This window comes from Heterodontus francisci, chromosome 49 (genome assembly GCF_036365525.1).
Source record: "Heterodontus francisci isolate sHetFra1 chromosome 49, sHetFra1.hap1, whole genome shotgun sequence".
In the NCBI taxonomy this organism is placed as follows: domain Eukaryota; kingdom Metazoa; phylum Chordata; class Chondrichthyes; order Heterodontiformes; family Heterodontidae; genus Heterodontus; species Heterodontus francisci.
Window position 1 is genome coordinate 9,126,669 of NC_090419.1, and position 17,051 is coordinate 9,143,719.

At 55.6% G+C, this 17,051-nt stretch overlaps 1 protein-coding gene across 1 annotated transcript in view; it reads left to right on the forward strand.

Moving 5' to 3' along the window:
* Positions 1–17,051, forward strand: part of LOC137358281 (synapsin-1-like) — a 193,336-nt gene that overhangs the window by 111,676 nt on the left and 64,609 nt on the right.

The window sequence follows — 17,051 nt, forward strand, 5'->3', positions numbered from 1 at the left end:
AACTCTGTCTCTTCCCTCCTCGTTCTCTCTCTCTCTCCCTCCGACTCTCTCACTCTCTCTCTCTCTCTCTCTCTCTCTCTCTCTCTCTCTGACTCTCTAACTCTCTCTTCCCTCCTCTCCCCCTCCTTCTCTCCCCCTCCTTCTCTCCCCCTCCTTCTCTCCCCCTCCTTCTCTCCCCCTCCTTCTCTCCCCCTCCTTCTCTCCCCCTCCTTCTCTCCCCCTCCTTCTCTCCCCCTCCTTCTCTCCCCCTCCTTCTCTCCCCCTCCTTCTCTCCCCCTCCTTCTCTCCCCCTCCTTCTCTCCCCCTCCTTCTCTCCCCCTCCTTCTCTCCCCCTCCTTCTCTCTCCCTCCTTCTCTCTCCCTCTTTCTCTCTCTTTCCCCCTAAGTCTCTCTCCCTGTCTCTCTCTTTCCCTCTAAGTCTCTCTCCCTGTCTCTCCTCCCTCCTCTCTCTCTTTCTTCATCTAACTCTCTGTCTCTTCCCTCCTCGTTCTCTCTCTCTTTCCCTCTGACTCTCTCTCTCCCCCCTGTCTCTCCCTCTCCCCCTCTGACTCTCTCTCTTCCCTAACTCACTCGCTCACTCTCTCTCCCCCTCTGACTCTCTGTCCCTCTGACTCTCACTCTCTCTGACTCTCTCTGACTCTCTCTCTCTCCGACTCTTATTCTCTCTCTCTCTCTCTCTCTCTTCCCCCCCTCTGACTCTCTCTCTCTCTCTTCCCCCCCTCTGACTCTCTCTCTCTCCCCCTCTGACTCTCCCTCTCCCCCTCTGACTCTCCCTCTCTCCCCCTCTGACTCTCCCTCTCTCCCCCTCTGACTCTCCCTCTCTCCCCCTCTGACTCTCCCTCTCTCCCCTCTGACTCTCCCTCTCTCCCCCTCTGACTCTCCCTCTCTCCCCTCTGACTCTCCCTCTCTCCCCCTCTGACTCTCTCTCTCTCTCTCCCTCTGACTCTCCCTCCGACTCTCTCTCTCTCTCCCTCCGACTCTCTCTCTCTCTCCTCCGACTCTCTCTCTCTCTCTGTCTCTCTCTGTCTCTCTCTGTCTCTCTCTGTCTCTGACTCTGACTCTGACTCTTTCTCTCTGACTCTGACTCTTTCTCTCTCTCTGACTCTGACTCTTTCTCTCTCTCTCCCTCTGACTCTCTCTCTCTCTCTCCCTCTGACTCTCTCTCTCTCTCTCCCTCTGACTCTCTCTCTCTCTCTCCTCTGACTCTCTCTCTCTCTCTCCCTCTGACACTCTCTCTCTCTCTCCCTCTGACTCTCTCTCTCTCTCTCCCTCTGACACTCTCTCTCTCTCTCCCTCTGACACTCTCTCTCTCTCTCTCTCCCTCTGACTCTCTCTCTCTCTCTCTCCCTCTGACTCTCTCTCTCTCTCTCTCCCTCCGACTCTCTCTCTCTCTCTCTCTCTCTCCCTCCTCCGACTCTCTCTCTCTCTCTCTCTCTCTCTCTCCCCCTCCGACTCTCTCTCTCTCTCTCTCTCCCTCCGACTCTCTCTCTCTCTCTCCCTCCGACTCTCTCTCTCTCTCTCTCTCTCTCTCTCTCTCTCTCTCCCTCCGTCTCTCTCTCTCTCTCTCTCCCTCCGACTCTCTCTCTCTCTCTCTCCCTCCGACTCTCTCTCCCTCCGACTCTCTCTCTCTCCCTCCGACTCTCTCTCTCTCTCTCCCTCCGACTCTCTCTCTCTCTCTCCCTCCGACTCTCTCTCTCTCTCTCTCCCTCCGACTCTCTCTCTCTCTCTCTCCCTCCGACTCTCTCTCTCTCTCTCTCCCTCCGACTCTCTCTCTCTCTCTCTCCCTCCGACTCTCTCTCTCTCTCTCTCTCCCTCCGACTCTCTCTCTCTCTCTCTCTCCCTCCGACTCTCTCTCTCTCTCTCTCTCCCTCCGACTCTCTCTCTCTCTCTCTCTCCCTCCGACTCTCTCTCTCTCTCTCCCTCCGACTCTCTCTCTCTCTCTCCCTCCGACTCTCTCTCTCTCTCTCTTCCCCCCTCGTATTCTCTCTCTCCCTCTGACTCTCTCTCTCTCTGTGTGTCTCTCTCTCTGACTCTGACTCTTTCTCTCTGACTCTCTGTCTCTCTCTCTCTCTCTCTCTCTCCCTCTGACTCTCTCTCTCTCTCCCTCTGACTCTCTCTCTCTCTCCCTCTGACTCTCTCTCTCTCTCCCTCTGACTCTCTCTCTCTCCCTCTGACTCTCTCTCTCTCCCTCTGACTCTCTCTCTGTCTCTCCCTCCGACTCTCTCTCTCTCTCTCTCCCTCTCTGACTCTCTCTCCCTCTGACTCTCTCTCTCCCCCCTGTCTCTCCCTCCCCCCTGTCTCTCCCTCTCCCCCTCTGACTCTCTCTCTTCCCTAACGCACTCTCTCACTCTCTCTCCCCTCTGACTCTCTCTCTCTCTCTCTCCCTCCGACTCTCTCTCTCTCTCTCTCTCCCTCTCTGACTCTCTCTCCCTCTGACTCTCTCTCTCTCCCCCTGTCTCTCCCTCTCCCCCTCTGACTCTCTCTCTTCCCTAACGCACTCTCTCACTCTCTCTCCCCCTCTGACTCTCCGTCCCTCTGACTCTCACTCTCTCTGACTCTCTCCCTGTGACTCTCTCTCTCTCTCTCTTCCCCCCCTCGTATTCTCTCTCTCCCTCTGACTCTCTCTCCCTCTGACTCTCTCTCCCTCTGACTCTCTCTCTCTCTGAATCTCCCTCTCTCCCCCTTACTCTCTCTCTCTCCCCCTCTTACTCTCTCTCTCTCCCCCTCTTACTCTCTCTCTCTCCCCCTCTTACTCTCTCTCTCTCCCCTCTTACTCTCTCTCTCTCCCCCTCTTCCTCTCTCTCTCCCTCTCCCTCTTCCTCTCTCTCTCCCTCTCTCTCTCCCTGTGACTCTCTCTCTCTCTCTCTCTTCCCCCCCTCGTATTCTCTCTCTCCCTCTGACTCTCTCTCTGACTCTCTCTCTCTCTCTCTGAATCTCCCTCTCTCCCCCTCTTACTCTCTCTCTCTCCCCCTCTTACTCTCTCTCTCTCCCCCTCTTACTCTCTCTCTCTCTCTCCCCCTCTGTCTCTCTCTCTCCCCCTCTCTGTCTCTCTCTCTCCCCCTCTCTGTCTCTCTCTCTCCCCCTCTCTGTCTCTCTCTCTCTCCCCTCTCTCCCTCCGACTCTCTCTCTCTCTCCCTCTCTCCCTCCGACTCTCTCTCTCTCTCCCTCTCTCCCTCCGACTCTCTCTCTCTCCCTCTCTCCCTCCGACTCTCTCTCTCTCCCTCTCTCCCTCCGACTCTCTCTCTCTCCCTCTCTCCCTCCGACTCTCTCTCTCTCCCTCTCTCCCTCCGACTCTCTCTCTCTCCCTCTCTCCCTCCGACTCTCTCTCTCTCTCCCTCTCTCCCTCCGACTCTCTCTCTCTCCCTCTCTCCCTCCGACTCTCTCTCTCTCTCCCTCCGACTCTCTCTCTCTCTCCCTCCGACTCTCTCTCTCTCTCTCCCTCCGACTCTCTCTCTCTCTCTCCCTCCGACTCTCTCTCTCTCTCTCTCCCTCCCTCCGACTCTCTCTCTCTCTCTCCTCCCTCCGACTCTCTCTCTCTCTCACTCTCCCTCCGACTCTCTCTCTCTCTCTCCCTCCGACTCTCTCTCTCTCTCTCCCTCCGACTCTCTCTCTCTCTCTCCCTCCGACTCTCTCTCTCTCTCCTCCGACTCTCTCTCTCTCTCTCCCTCTGACTCTCTCTCTCTCTCTCCCTCTCCCTCTGACTCTCTCTCTCCCTCTCCCTCTGACTCTCTCTCTCCCTCTGACTCTCTCTCTCTCCCTCTGACTCTCTCTCCCTCTGACTCTCCCTCTGACTCTGACTCTCTCTCTCTCTCTCCCTCTGACTCTCTCTCTCTCTCTCCCTCTGACTCTCTCTCTCTCTCTCCCTCTGACTCTCTCTCTCTCTCTCTCCCTCTGACTCTCTCTCTCTCTCTCTCCCTCTGACTCTCTCTCTCTCTCTCTCCCTCTGACTCTCTCTCTCTCTCCCTCTGACTCTCTCTCTCTCTCCCTCTGACTCTCTCTCTCTCTCTCTCTCTCTCTCTCTCTCCCTCTGTCTCTCTCTCTCTCTCTCTCTCTCTCTCTCTCTCCCTCTGACTCTCTCTCTCTCTCTCTCTCTCCCTCTGACTCTCTCTCTCTCTCTCTCTCTCTCTCTCTCTCTCCCTCTGACTCTCTCTCTCTCTCTCCCTCCCCCCTCACTCTCTCTCGACCCCGTCACCAATCTTGACCTGAGTTCTGCCACCCTGTTGACCAGTCACTGTGACTGACAAGGGTCAAAGGTCAGCTGCCCACATTCCCGTTCCGGAGAGCAGTGGATGACAGCTGGCAGGAAGATGGTAAACAGTGTGGGTCCTGGCCACACGCCAGTCCAACATGCCAATCGCATACCCCATCTGAGAGGCTCATTGCTGCATCCTCCAACAGTTGCCGTTTAATCTTAGTTACGAAGACAAGAAACTTCCTGTGCTGGGAATCGAGCTTTCCCTAAATAGAAAAAAAACCACTGTTGTTTCTGCCTAAACACAAATTTTAATTGCCGAATTAAACAAACAACAACTTTCATTCATAGAGCGCCTTTAACTTAGTAACTCACCCGCATGGAGTTTCACAGGAGTGTAAATCAGACAGAATTTAACTCCGAGCCACATCAGGAGATATTAGGGACCGGAGACCAAAGCTCGGTCAAAGAGGTCGGTTTTAAGCAGCGTCTTAAAGGAGAGAGAGAGAGAGGGGCGGAGAGGTTTAGGGAGGGAATTCCAGAGCTTTGGGCACCAGGCAGCTGAAGGCACGGCCACCAATGGTGGAGCGATGGGAATCGGGGGATGGTCAAGAGGCCGGAATTGGAGGAGGGCAGAGATCTCGGAGGGTTGTAGGGAGTGGAGGAGGTTACAGAGATAGGGAGGGTTGTAGGGGCTGGAGGTTGTTACAGAGATAGGGAGGGTTGTAGGGGCTGAAGGAGGTTACAGAGATAGGGAGGGTTGTAGGGGCTGGAGGAGGTTAGAGAGATAGGGAGGGTTGTCGGGGCCAGAGGAGGTTACAGAGATAGGGAGGGCTGTAGGGACTGGAGGAGGTTACAGAGATAGGGAAGGTTGTAGGGGCTGGAGGAGGTTAGAGAGACAGGGAGGGTTGTCGCGGCCAGAGGAGGTTACAGAGATAGGGAGCGTTGAAGGGGCTGGAGGAGGTTACAGAGATAGGGAGGGTTGGAGGGGCTGAAGGGGGTTACAGAGATAGGGAGGGTTGTAGGGGCTGGAGGAGGTTGCAGAGATAGGAAATGTTGTAGGGGCTGGAGGAGGTTACAGAGATGGGGAGGGTTGTAGGGGCTGGAGGAGGTTACAGAGATAGGGAGGGTTGTAGGGGCTGGAGGAGGTTACAGAGATAGGGAGGGTTGTAGGGGCTGGAGGAGGTTACAGAGATAGGGAGGGTTGTAGGGGCTGGAGGAGGTTACAGAGATAGGGAGGGTTGTAGGGGCTGGAGGAGGTTAGAGAGATAGGGAGGGTTGTCGGGGCTGAAGGAAGTTTAAGAGATAGGGAGGTTTGTAGGGGCTGGAGGAGGTTACAGAGATGGGGAGGGTTGTAGGGACTGGAGGAGGTTACAGAGATAGGGAGGACTGTCGGGGCTGGAGGAGGTTACAGAGATAGGGAGGGTTGTAGGGGCTGGAGGAGGTTACAGAGATAGGGAGGGTTGTAGGGGCTGAAGGAGGTTACAGAGATAGGGAAGGTTGTAGGGGCTGGAGGAGGTTAGAGCAATAGGGAGGGTTGTAGGGGCTGGAGGAGGTTAGAGAGATAGGGAGGGTTGCAGGGGCTGGAGGAGGTTACAGAGATAGGGAGGGTTGGAGGGGCTGAAGGGGGTTACAGAGATAGGGAGGGTTGTAGGGGCTGGAGGTGGTTACAGAGATAGGGAAGGTTGTACGGGCTGGAGGAGGTTACAGAGATAGGGAGGGTTGTAGGGGCTAGAGGAGGTTACAGAGATAAGGGAGGATTGTAGGGGCTGGAGGAGGTTAGAGAGATAGGGAGGGTTGCAGGGGCTGGAGGAGGTTATGGAGATAGGGAGGGTTGTAGGGGCTGAAGGGGGTTACAGAGATAGGTAGGATTGCAGGGACTGGAGGAAGTTACAGAGATAGGGAGGATTGTAGGGGCTGGAGGAGGTTACGGAGAAAGGGAGGGTTGTAGGGGCTGGAGGAGGTTACAGAGATAGGGAGGGTTGTAGGGGCTGGAGGAGATTACAGAGATAGGGAGGATTGTAGGGGCTGGAGTAGGTTACAGAGAGAGGGAGGGTTCTAGGGGCTGGAGGAGCTTACAGAGATAGGGAGGGTTGTAGGGACTGGAGGAGGGTACAGAAATAGGGAGGATTGTAGGGGCTGGAGGAGGTTACAGAGATAGGGAGGGTTGTAGGGGCTGGAGGAGATTACAGAGATAGGGAGGATTGTAGGAGCTGGAGGAGGTTACAGAGATAGGGAGGGTTGTAGGGGCTGGAGGAGATTACAGAGATAGGGAGGATTGTAGGGGCTGGAGTAGGTTACAGAGAGAGGGAGGGTTCTAGGGGCTGGAGGAGCTTACAGAGATAGGGAGGGTTGTAGGGACTGGAGGAGGGTACAGAAATAGGGAGGATTGTCGGGGCTGGAGGAGGTTACAGAGATTGGGAGGGTTGTAGCGGCTGGAGGAGGTTACAGAGATAGGGAGGGTTGTCGGGGCTGGAGGAGGTTACGGAGAAAGGGAGGGTTGTAGGGGCTGGAAGAGATTACAGAGATAGGGAGGATTGTAGGGGCTGGAGGAGGTTACAGAGATTGGGAGGGTTGTAGCGGCTGGAGGAGGTTACAGAGATAGGGAGGGTTGTCGGGGCTGGAGGAGGTACGGAGAAAGGGAGGGTTGTAGGGGCTGGAGGAGGTTACAGAGATAGGGAGGGTTGTCGGGGCTGAAGGAGGTTATAGAGATAGGGAGGGTTGTATGGGCTGGAGGAGGTTACAGAGATTGGGAGGGTTGTAGGGTCTGGAGGGGTTTACAGAGATAGGGAAGGTTGTAGGGGCTGGAGGAGGTTAGAGAGATAGGGAGGGTTGTCGGGGCTGGAGGAGGTTACAGAGATTGGGAGGGTTGTAGCGGCTGGAGGAGGTTACAGAGATAGGGAGGGTTGTCGGGGCTGGAGGAGGTTACGGAGAAAGGGAGGGTTGTAGGGGCTGGAGGAGGTTACAGAGATAGGGAGGGTTGTCGGGGCTGAAGGAGGTTATAGAGATAGGGAGGGTTGTAGGGGATGGAGGAGGTTACAGAGATAGGGAGGGTTGTACGGGCTGGAGGAGGTTACAGAGATTGGGAGGGTTGTAGGGTCTGGAGGGGTTTACAGAGATAGGGAAGGTTGTAGGGGCTGGAGGAGGTTAGAGAGATAGGGAGGGTTGTCGGGGCCAGAGGAGGTTACAGAGATAGGGAGGGCTGTAGGGACTGGAGGAGGTTACAGAGATAGGGAAGGTTGTAGGGGCTGGAGGAGGTTAGAGAGATAGGGAGGGTTGTAGGGGCTGGAGGAGGTTAGAGAGATAGGGAGGGTTGTAGGGGCTGGAGGAGGTTAGAGAGACAGGGAGGGTTGCAGGGGCTGGAGGAGGTTACAGAGATAGGGAGGGTTGGAGGGGCTGAAGGGGGTTACAGAGATAGGGAGGGTTGTCGGGGCTGGAGGAGGTTGCAGAGATAGGAAAGGTTGTAGGGGCTGGAGGAGGTTACAGAGATAGGGAGGGTTGTAGGGGCTGGAGGAGGTTACAGAGATAGGGAGGATTGTCGGAGCTGGAGGAGGTTACATAGATAGTGAGGATGGTAGGGGCTGGAGGAGGTAACAGAGATAGGGAGAGTTGTAGGGGCTGGAGGAGGTTACAGAGATAGGGAGGGTTGTAGGGGCTGGAGGAGGTTACAGAGATAGGGAGGGTTGTAGGAGCTGGAGGAGGTTACAGAGATAGGGAGGACTGTCGGGGCTGGAGGAGGTTAGAGCAATAGGGAGGGTTGTGGGGGCTGGAGGAGGTTACAGAGACAGGGAGGGTTGTCGGGGCTGCAAGAGGTTAGAGAGATAGGGAGGGTTGTAGGGGCTGGAGGAGGTTAGAGAGATAGGGAGGGTTGCAGGGGCTGGAGGAGGTTATGGAGATAGGGAGGGTTGGAGGGGCTGAAGGGGGTTACAGAGATAGGGAGGATTGTAGGGACTGGAGGAGGTTACAGAGATAGGGAGGGTTGTCGGGGCTGGAGGAGGTTAGAGAGAGAGGGAGGGTTCTCGGGGCTGGAGGAGCTTACAGAGATAGGGAGGGTTGTAGGGACAGGAGGAGGGTACAGAAATAGGGAGGATTGTAGGGGCTGGAGGAGGTTACAGAGAGAGGGAGGGTTGTCGCGGCTGGAGGAGGTTACAGAGATAGGGAGGTTTGTCGGGGCAGGAGGAGGTTACGGAGATAGGGAGTGTTGTAGGGGCTGGAGGAGGTTACGGAGATAGGGAGGGTTGTAGGAGCTGGAGGAGGTTACAGAGATAGGGAGGGTTGTAGGAGCTGGAGGAGGTTACAGAGATAGGGAGGGTTGTAGGGACTGGAGGAGGTTACAGAGAGAGGGAGGATTGTAGGGACTGGAGGAGGTTACAGAGATAGGGAGGGTTGTTGGGGCTGGAGGAGCTTACAGAGATAGGGAGGATTGTAGGGACTGGAGGAGGTTACAGAGATAGGGAGGATTGTAGGGACTGGAGGAGGTTACAGAGATTGGGAGGATTGTAGGGACTGGAGGAGGTCACAGAGATAGGGAGGGTTCTAGGGGCTGGAGGAGCTTACAGAGATAGGGAGGGTTTTAGGGACTGGAGGAGGGTACAGAAATAGGGAGGATTGTAGGGGCTGGAGGAGGTTGCAGAGAGAGGGAGGGTTGTCGCGGCTGGAGGAGGTTACAGAGATAGGGAGGTTTGTCGGGGCTGGAGGAGGTTACGGAGATAGGGAGGGTTGTCGGGGCTGGAGGAGGTTACAGAGATAGGGAGGGTTGTAGGAGCTGGAGGAGGTTACAGAGATAGGGAGGGTTGTAGGGACTGGAGGAGGTTACAGAGAGACGGAGGATTGTAGGGACTGGAGGAGGTTACAGAGATAGGGAGGGTTGTCGGGACTGGAGGAGGTTACAGAGATAGGTAGGGTTGCATGGACTGGAGGAGGTTACAGAGATAGGGAGGGTTGTTGGGGCTGGAGGAGGTTACAGAGATTGGGAGGATTGTAGGGACTGGAGGAGGTTACAGAGATTGGGAGGATTGTAGGGACTGGAGGAGGTTACAGAGATAGGGAGAGTTGTAGGGGCTGGAGGAAGTTACAGAGATAGGGAGGGTTGTCGGGTCTGAAGGAAGTTTAAGAGATAGGGAGGGTTGTAGGGGCTGGAGGAGGTTACAGAGATGGGGAGGGTTGTAGGGACTGGAGGAGGTTACAGAGATAGGGAGGACTGTCGGGGCTGGAGGAGGTTAGAGCAATAGGGAGGGTTGTGGGGGCTGGAGGAGGTTACAGAGACAGGGAGGGTTGTAGGGGCTGCAAGAGGTTAGAGAGATAGGGAGGGTTGTAGGGGCTGGAGGAGGTTAGAGAGATAGGGAGGTTTGCAGGGGCTGGAGGAGGTTACAGAGATGGGGAGGGTTGTCGGGGCTGGAGGAGGTTACAGAGAGAGGGAGGGTTCTAGGGGCTGGAGGAGCTTACAGAGATAGGGAGGGTTGTAGGGACAGGAGTGGGGCACAGAAATAGGGAGGATTGTAGGGGCTGGAGGAGGTTACAGAGAGAGGGAGGGTTGTCGCGGCTGGAGGAGGTTACAGAGATAGGGAGGTTTGTCGGGGCTGGAGGAGGTTACGGAGATAGGGAGGGTTGTAGGGGCTGGAGGAGGTTACAGAGATAGGGAGGGTTGTAGGAGCTGGAGGAGGTTACAGAGATAGGGAGGGTTGTAGGGACTGGAGGAGGTTACAGAGAGAGGGAGGATTGTAGGGACTGGAGGAGGTTACAGAGATAGGGAGGGTTGTTGGGGCTGGAGGAGGTTACAGAGATAGGGAGGGTTGTACGGACTGGAGGAGGTTACAGAGATAGGGAGGATTGTCGGGACTGGAGGAGGTTACAGAGATTGGGAGGGTTGTCGGGGCTGGAGGAGGTTACAGAGATAGGGAGGGTTGTACGGACTGGAGGAGGTTACAGAGATTGGGAGGATTGTAGGGACTGGAGGAGGTTACAGAGATTGGGAGGATTGTAGGGACTGGAGGAGGTTACAGAGATTGGGAGGATTGTAGGGACTGGAGGAGGTTACAGAGATTGGGAGGGTTGTCGGGGCTGGAGGAGGTTACAGAGATAGGGAGGGTTCTAGGGGCTGGAGGAGCTTACAGAGATAGGGAGGGTTGCAGGGACTGGAGGAGGTTACAGAGATAGGGAGGATTGTAGGGACTGGAGGAGGTTACAGAGATTGGGAGAGTTGTAAGGGCTGGAGGAAGTTACAGAGATAGGGAGGGTTGTCAGGTCTGAAGGAAGTTTAAGAGATAGGGAGGGTTGTAGGGGCTGGAGGAGGTTACAGAGATGGGGAGGGTTGTCGGGACTGGAGGAGGTTACAGAGATAGGGAGGACTGTCGGGGCTGGAGGAGGTTAGAGCAATAGGGAGGGTTGTGGGGGCTGGAGGAGGTTACAGAGACAGGGAGGGTTGTAGGGGCTGCAAGAGGTTAGAGAGATAGGGAGGGTTGTAGGGGCTGGAGGAGGTTAGAGAGATAGGGAGGGTTGCAGGGGCTGGAGGAGGTTATGGAGATAGGGAGGGTTGGAGGGGCTGAAGGGGGTTACAGAGATAGGGAGGATTGTAGGGACTGGAGGAGGTTACAGAGATTGGGAGGATTGTCGGGGCTGGAGCAGGTTACAGAGATAGGGAGGGTTGTCGGGGCTGGAGGAGGTTACAGAGAGAGGGAGGGTTCTAGGGGCTGGAGGAGCTTACAGAGATAGGGAGGGTTGTAGGGACAGGAGGGGGGTACAGAAATAGGGAGGATTGTAGGGGCTGGAGTAGGTTACAGAGAGAGGGAGGGTTGTCGCGGCTGGAGGAGGTTACAGAGATAGGGAGGTTTGTCGGGGCAGGAGGAGGTTACGGAGATCGGGAGGGTTGTAGGGGCTGGAGGAGGTTACAGAGATAGGGAGGGTTGTAGGAGCTGGAGGAGGTTACAGAGATAGGGAGGGTTGTAGGGACTGGAGGAGGTTACAGAGAGAGGGAGGATTGTAGGGACTGGAGGAGGTTACAGAGATAGGGAGGGTTGTTGGGGCTGGAGGAGGTTACAGAGATAGGGAGGGTTGTACGGACTGGAGGAGGTTACAGAGATAGGGAGGGTTGTCGGGGCTGGAGGAGGTTACAGAGATAAGGAGGGTTCTAGGGGCTGGAGGAGCTGACAGAGATAGGGAGGGTTGTAGGGACTGGAGGAGGTTACAGAGATAGGGAGGATTGTAGGGACTGGAGGAGGTTACAGAGATTGGGAGGATTGTAGGGACTGGAGGAGGTTACAGAGATAGGGAGGGTTGTAGGGACTGGAGGAGGTTACAGAGATAGGGAGGATTGTAGGGACTGGAGGAGGTTACAGAGATTGGGAGGATTGTAGGGACTGGAGGAGGTTACAGAGATTGGGAGGATTGTAGGGACTGGAGGAGGTTACAGAGATTGGGAGGATTGTAGGGACTGGAGGAGGTTACAGAGATAGGGAGGATTGTAGGGACTGGAGGAGGTTACAGAGATTGGGAGGATTGTAGGGACTGGAGGAGGTTACAGAGATTGGGAGGATTGTAGGGACTGGAGGAGGTTACAGAGATAGGGAGGATTGTAGGGACTGGAGGAGGTTACAGAGATAGGGAGGGTTGTCGGGGCTGGAGGAGGTTAGAGAGAGAGGGAGGGTTCTCGGGGCTGGAGGAGCTTACAGAGATAGGGAGGGTTGTAGGGACAGGAGGAGGGTACAGAAATAGGGAGGATTGTAGGGGCTGGAGGAGGTTACAGAGAGAGGGAGGGTTGTCGCGGCTGGAGGAGGTTACAGAGATAGGGAGGTTTGTCGGGGCAGGAGGAGGTTACGGAGATAGGGAGTGTTGTAGGGGCTGGAGGAGGTTACGGAGATAGGGAGGGTTGTAGGAGCTGGAGGAGGTTACGGAGATAGGGAGGGTTGTAGGAGCTGGAGGAGGTTACAGAGATAGGGAGGGTTGTAGGGACTGGAGGAGGTTACAGAGAGAGGGAGGATTGTAGGGACTGGAGGAGGTTACAGAGATAGGGAGGGTTGTTGGGGCTGCAGGAGCTTACAGAGATAGGGAGGATTGTAGGGACTGGAGGAGGTTACAGAGATAGGGAGGATTGTAGGGACTGGAGGAGGTTACAGAGATTGGGAGGATTGTAGGGACTGGAGGAGGTCACAGAGATAGGGAGGGTTCTAGGGGCTGGAGGAGCTTACAGAGATAGGGAGGGTTTTAGGGACTGGAGGAGGGTACAGAAATAGGGAGGATTGTAGGGGCTGGAGGAGGTTGCAGAGAGAGGGAGGGTTGTCGCGGCTGGAGGAGGTTACAGAGATAGGGAGGTTTGTCGGGGCTGGAGGAGGTTACGGAGATAGGGAGGGTTGTCGGGGCTGGAGGAGGTTACAGAGATAGGGAGGGTTGTAGGAGCTGGAGGAGGTTACAGAGATAGGGAGGGTTGTAGGGACTGGAGGAGGTTACAGAGAGACGGAGGATTGTAGGGACTGGAGGAGGTTACAGAGATAGGGAGGGTTGTCGGGACTGGAGGAGGTTACAGAGATAGGTAGGGTTGCATGGACTGGAGGAGGTTACAGAGATAGGGAGGGTTGTTGGGGCTGGAGGAGGTTACAGAGATTGGGAGGATTGTAGGGACTGGAGGAGGTTACAGAGATTGGGAGGATTGTAGGGACTGGAGGAGGTTACAGAGATAGGGAGAGTTGTAGGGGCTGGAGGAAGTTACAGAGATAGGGAGGGTTGTCGGGTCTGAAGGAAGTTTAAGAGATAGGGAGGGTTGTAGGGGCTGGAGGAGGTTACAGAGATGGGGAGGGTTGTAGGGACTGGAGGAGGTTACAGAGATAGGGAGGACTGTCGGGGCTGGAGGAGGTTAGAGCAATAGGGAGGGTTGTGGGGGCTGGAGGAGGTTACAGAGACAGGGAGGGTTGTAGGGGCTGCAAGAGGTTACAGAGAGAGGGAGGGTTCTAGGGGCTGGAGGAGCTTACAGAGATAGGGAGGGTTGTAGGGACAGGAGTGGGGCACAGAAATAGGGAGGATTGTAGGGGCTGGAGGAGGTTACAGAGAGAGGGAGGGTTGTCGCGGCTGGAGGAGGTTACAGAGATAGGGAGGTTTGTCGGGGCTGGAGGAGGTTACGGAGATAGGGAGGGTTGTAGGGGCTGGAGGAGGTTACAGAGATAGGGAGGGTTGTAGGAGCTGGAGGAGGTTACAGAGATAGGGAGGGTTGTAGGGACTGGAGGAGGTTACAGAGAGAGGGAGGATTGTAGGGACTGGAGGAGGTTACAGAGATAGGGAGGGTTGTTGGGGCTGGAGGAGGTTACAGAGATAGGGAGGGTTGTACGGACTGGAGGAGGTTACAGAGATAGGGAGGATTGTCGGGACTGGAGGAGGTTACAGAGATTGGGAGGGTTGTCGGGGCTGGAGGAGGTTACAGAGATAGGGAGGGTTGTACGGACTGGAGGAGGTTACAGAGATTGGGAGGATTGTAGGGACTGGAGGAGGTTACAGAGATTGGGAGGATTGTAGGGACTGGAGGAGGTTACAGAGATTGGAAGGATTGTAGGGACTGGAGGAGGTTACAGAGATTGGGAGGGTTGTCGGGGCTGGAGGAGGTTACAGAGATAGGGAGGGTTCTAGGGGCTGGAGGAGCTTACAGAGATAGGGAGGGTTGCAGGGACTGGAGGAGGTTACAGAGATAGGGAGGATTGTAGGGACTGGAGGAGGTTACAGAGATTGGGAGAGTTGTAAGGGCTGGAGGAAGTTACAGAGATAGGGAGGGTTGTCAGGTCTGAAGGAAGTTTAAGAGATAGGGAGGGTTGTAGGGGCTGGAGGAGGTTACAGAGATGGGGAGGGTTGTCGGGACTGGAGGAGGTTACAGAGATAGGGAGGACTGTCGGGGCTGGAGGAGGTTAGAGCAATAGGGAGGGTTGTGGGGGCTGGAGGAGGTTACAGAGACAGGGAGGGTTGTAGGGGCTGCAAGAGGTTAGAGAGATAGGGAGGGTTGTAGGGGCTGGAGGAGGTTAGAGAGATAGGGAGGGTTGCAGGGGCTGGAGGAGGTTATGGAGATAGGGAGGGTTGGAGGGGCTGAAGGGGGTTACAGAGATAGGGAGGATTGTAGGGACTGGAGGAGGTTACAGAGATTGGGAGGATTGTCGGGGCTGGAGCAGGTTACAGAGATAGGGAGGGTTGTCGGGGCTGGAGGAGGTTACAGAGAGAGGGAGGGTTCTAGGGGCTGGAGGAGCTTACAGAGATAGGGAGGGTTGTAGGGACAGGAGGGGGGTACAGAAATAGGGAGGATTGTAGGGGCTGGAGTAGGTTACAGAGAGAGGGAGGGTTGTCGCGGCTGGAGGAGGTTACAGAGATAGGGAGGTTTGTCGGGGCAGGAGGAGGTTACGGAGATCGGGAGGGTTGTAGGGGCTGGAGGAGGTTACAGAGATAGGGAGGGTTGTAGGAGCTGGAGGAGGTTACAGAGATAGGGAGGGTTGTAGGGACTGGAGGAGGTTACAGAGAGAGGGAGGATTGTAGGGACTGGAGGAGGTTACAGAGATAGGGAGGGTTGTTGGGGCTGGAGGAGGTTACAGAGATAGGGAGGGTTGTACGGACTGGAGGAGGTTACAGAGATAGGGAGGGTTGTCGGGGCTGGAGGAGGTTACAGAGATAAGGAGGGTTCTAGGGGCTGGAGGAGCTGACAGAGATAGGGAGGGTTGTAGGGACTGGAGGAGTTTACAGAGATAGGGAGGATTGTAGGGACTGGAGGAGGTTACAGAGATTGGGAGGATTGTAGGGACTGGAGGAGGTTACAGAGATAGGGAGGGTTGTAGGGACTGGAGGAGGTTACAGAGATAGGGAGGATTGTAGGGACTGGAGGAGGTTACAGAGATTGGGAGGATTGTAGGGACTGGAGGAGGTTACAGAGATTGGGAGGATTGTAGGGACTGGAGGAGGTTACAGAGATTGGGAGGATTGTAGGGACTGGAGGAGGTTACAGAGATAGGGAGGATTGTAGGGACTGGAGGAGGTTACAGAGATTGGGAGGATTGTAGGGACTGGAGGAGGTTACAGAGATTGGGAGGATTGTAGGGACTGGAGGAGGTTACAGAGATAGGGAGGATTGTCGGGACTGGAGGAAGTTACAGAGATTGAGAGGATTGTAGGGACTGGAGGAGGTTACAGAGATAGGGAGGATTGTAGGGACTGGAGGAGGTTACAGAGATTGGGAGGATTGTAGGGACTGGAGGAGGTTACAGAGATTGGGAGGATTGTAGGGACTGGAGGAGGTTACAGAGATAGGGAGGATTGTCGGGACTGGAGGAGGTTACAGAGATTGGGAGGATTGTAGGGACTGGAGGAGGTTACAGAGATAGGGAGGATTGTAGGGACTGGAGGAGGTTACAGAGATTGGGAGGATTGTAGGGACTGGAGGAGGTTACAGAGATAGGGAGGATTGTAGGGACTGGAGGAGGTTACAGAGATTGGGAGGGTTGTCGGGGCCAGAGGAGGTTACAGAGATAGGGAGGATTGTAGGGACTGGAGGAGGTTACAGAGATTGGGAGGATTGTAGGGACTGGAGGAGGTTACAGAGATAGGGAGGATTGTAGGGACTGGAGGAGGTTACAGAGATAGGGAGCGTTGAAGGGGCTGGAGGAGGTTACAGAGATAGGGAGGGTTGGAGGGGCTGAAGGGGGTTACAGAGATAGGGAGGGTTGTAGGGGCTGGAGGAGGTTGCAGAGATAGGAAATGTTGTAGGGGCTGGAGGAGGTTACAGAGATGGGGAGGGTTGTAGGGGCTGGAGGAGGTTACAGAGATAGGGAGGGTTGTAGGGGCTGGAGGAGGTTACAGAGATAGGGAGGGTTGTAGGGGCTGGAGGAGGTTACAGAGATAGGGAGGGTTGTAGGGGCTGGAGGAGGTTACAGAGATAGGGAGGGTTGTAGGGGCTGGAGGAGGTTAGAGAGATAGGGAGGGTTGTCGGGGCTGAAGGAAGTTTAAGAGATAGGGAGGTTTGTAGGGGCTGGAGGAGGTTACAGAGATGGGGAGGGTTGTAGGGACTGGAGGAGGTTACAGAGATAGGGAGGACTGTCGGGGCTGGAGGAGGTTACAGAGATAGGGAGGGTTGTAGGGGCTGGAGGAGGTTACAGAGATAGGGAGGGTTGTAGGGGCTGAAGGAGGTTACAGAGATAGGGAAGGTTGTAGGGGCTGGAGGAGGTTAGAGCAATAGGGAGGGTTGTAGGGGCTGGAGGAGGTTAGAGAGATAGGGAGGGTTGCAGGGGCTGGAGGAGGTTACAGAGATAGGGAGGGTTGGAGGGGCTGAAGGGGGTTACAGAGATAGGGAGGGTTGTAGGGGCTGGAGGTGGTTACAGAGATAGGGAAGGTTGTACGGGCTGGAGGAGGTTACAGAGATAGGGAGGGTTGTAGGGGCTAGAGGAGGTTACAGAGATAAGGGAGGATTGTAGGGGCTGGAGGAGGTTAGAGAGATAGGGAGGGTTGCAGGGGCTGGAGGAGGTTATGGAGATAGGGAGGGTTGTAGGGGCTGAAGGGGGTTACAGAGATAGGTAGGATTGCAGGGACTGGAGGAAGTTACAGAGATAGGGAGGATTGTAGGGGCTGGAGGAGGTTACGGAGAAAGGGAGGGTTGTAGGGGCTGGAAAAGGTTACAGAGATAGGGAGGGTTGTAGGGGCTGGAGGAGATTACAGAGATAGGGAGGATTGTAGGGGCTGGAGTAGGTTACAGAGAGAGGGAGGGTTCTAGGGGCTGGAGGAGCTTACAGAGATAGGGAGGGTTGTAGGGACTGGAGGAGGGTACAGAAATAGGGAGGATTGTAGGGGCTGGAGGAGGTTACAGAGATAGGGAGGGTTGTAGGGGCTGGAGGAGATTACAGAGATAGGGAGGA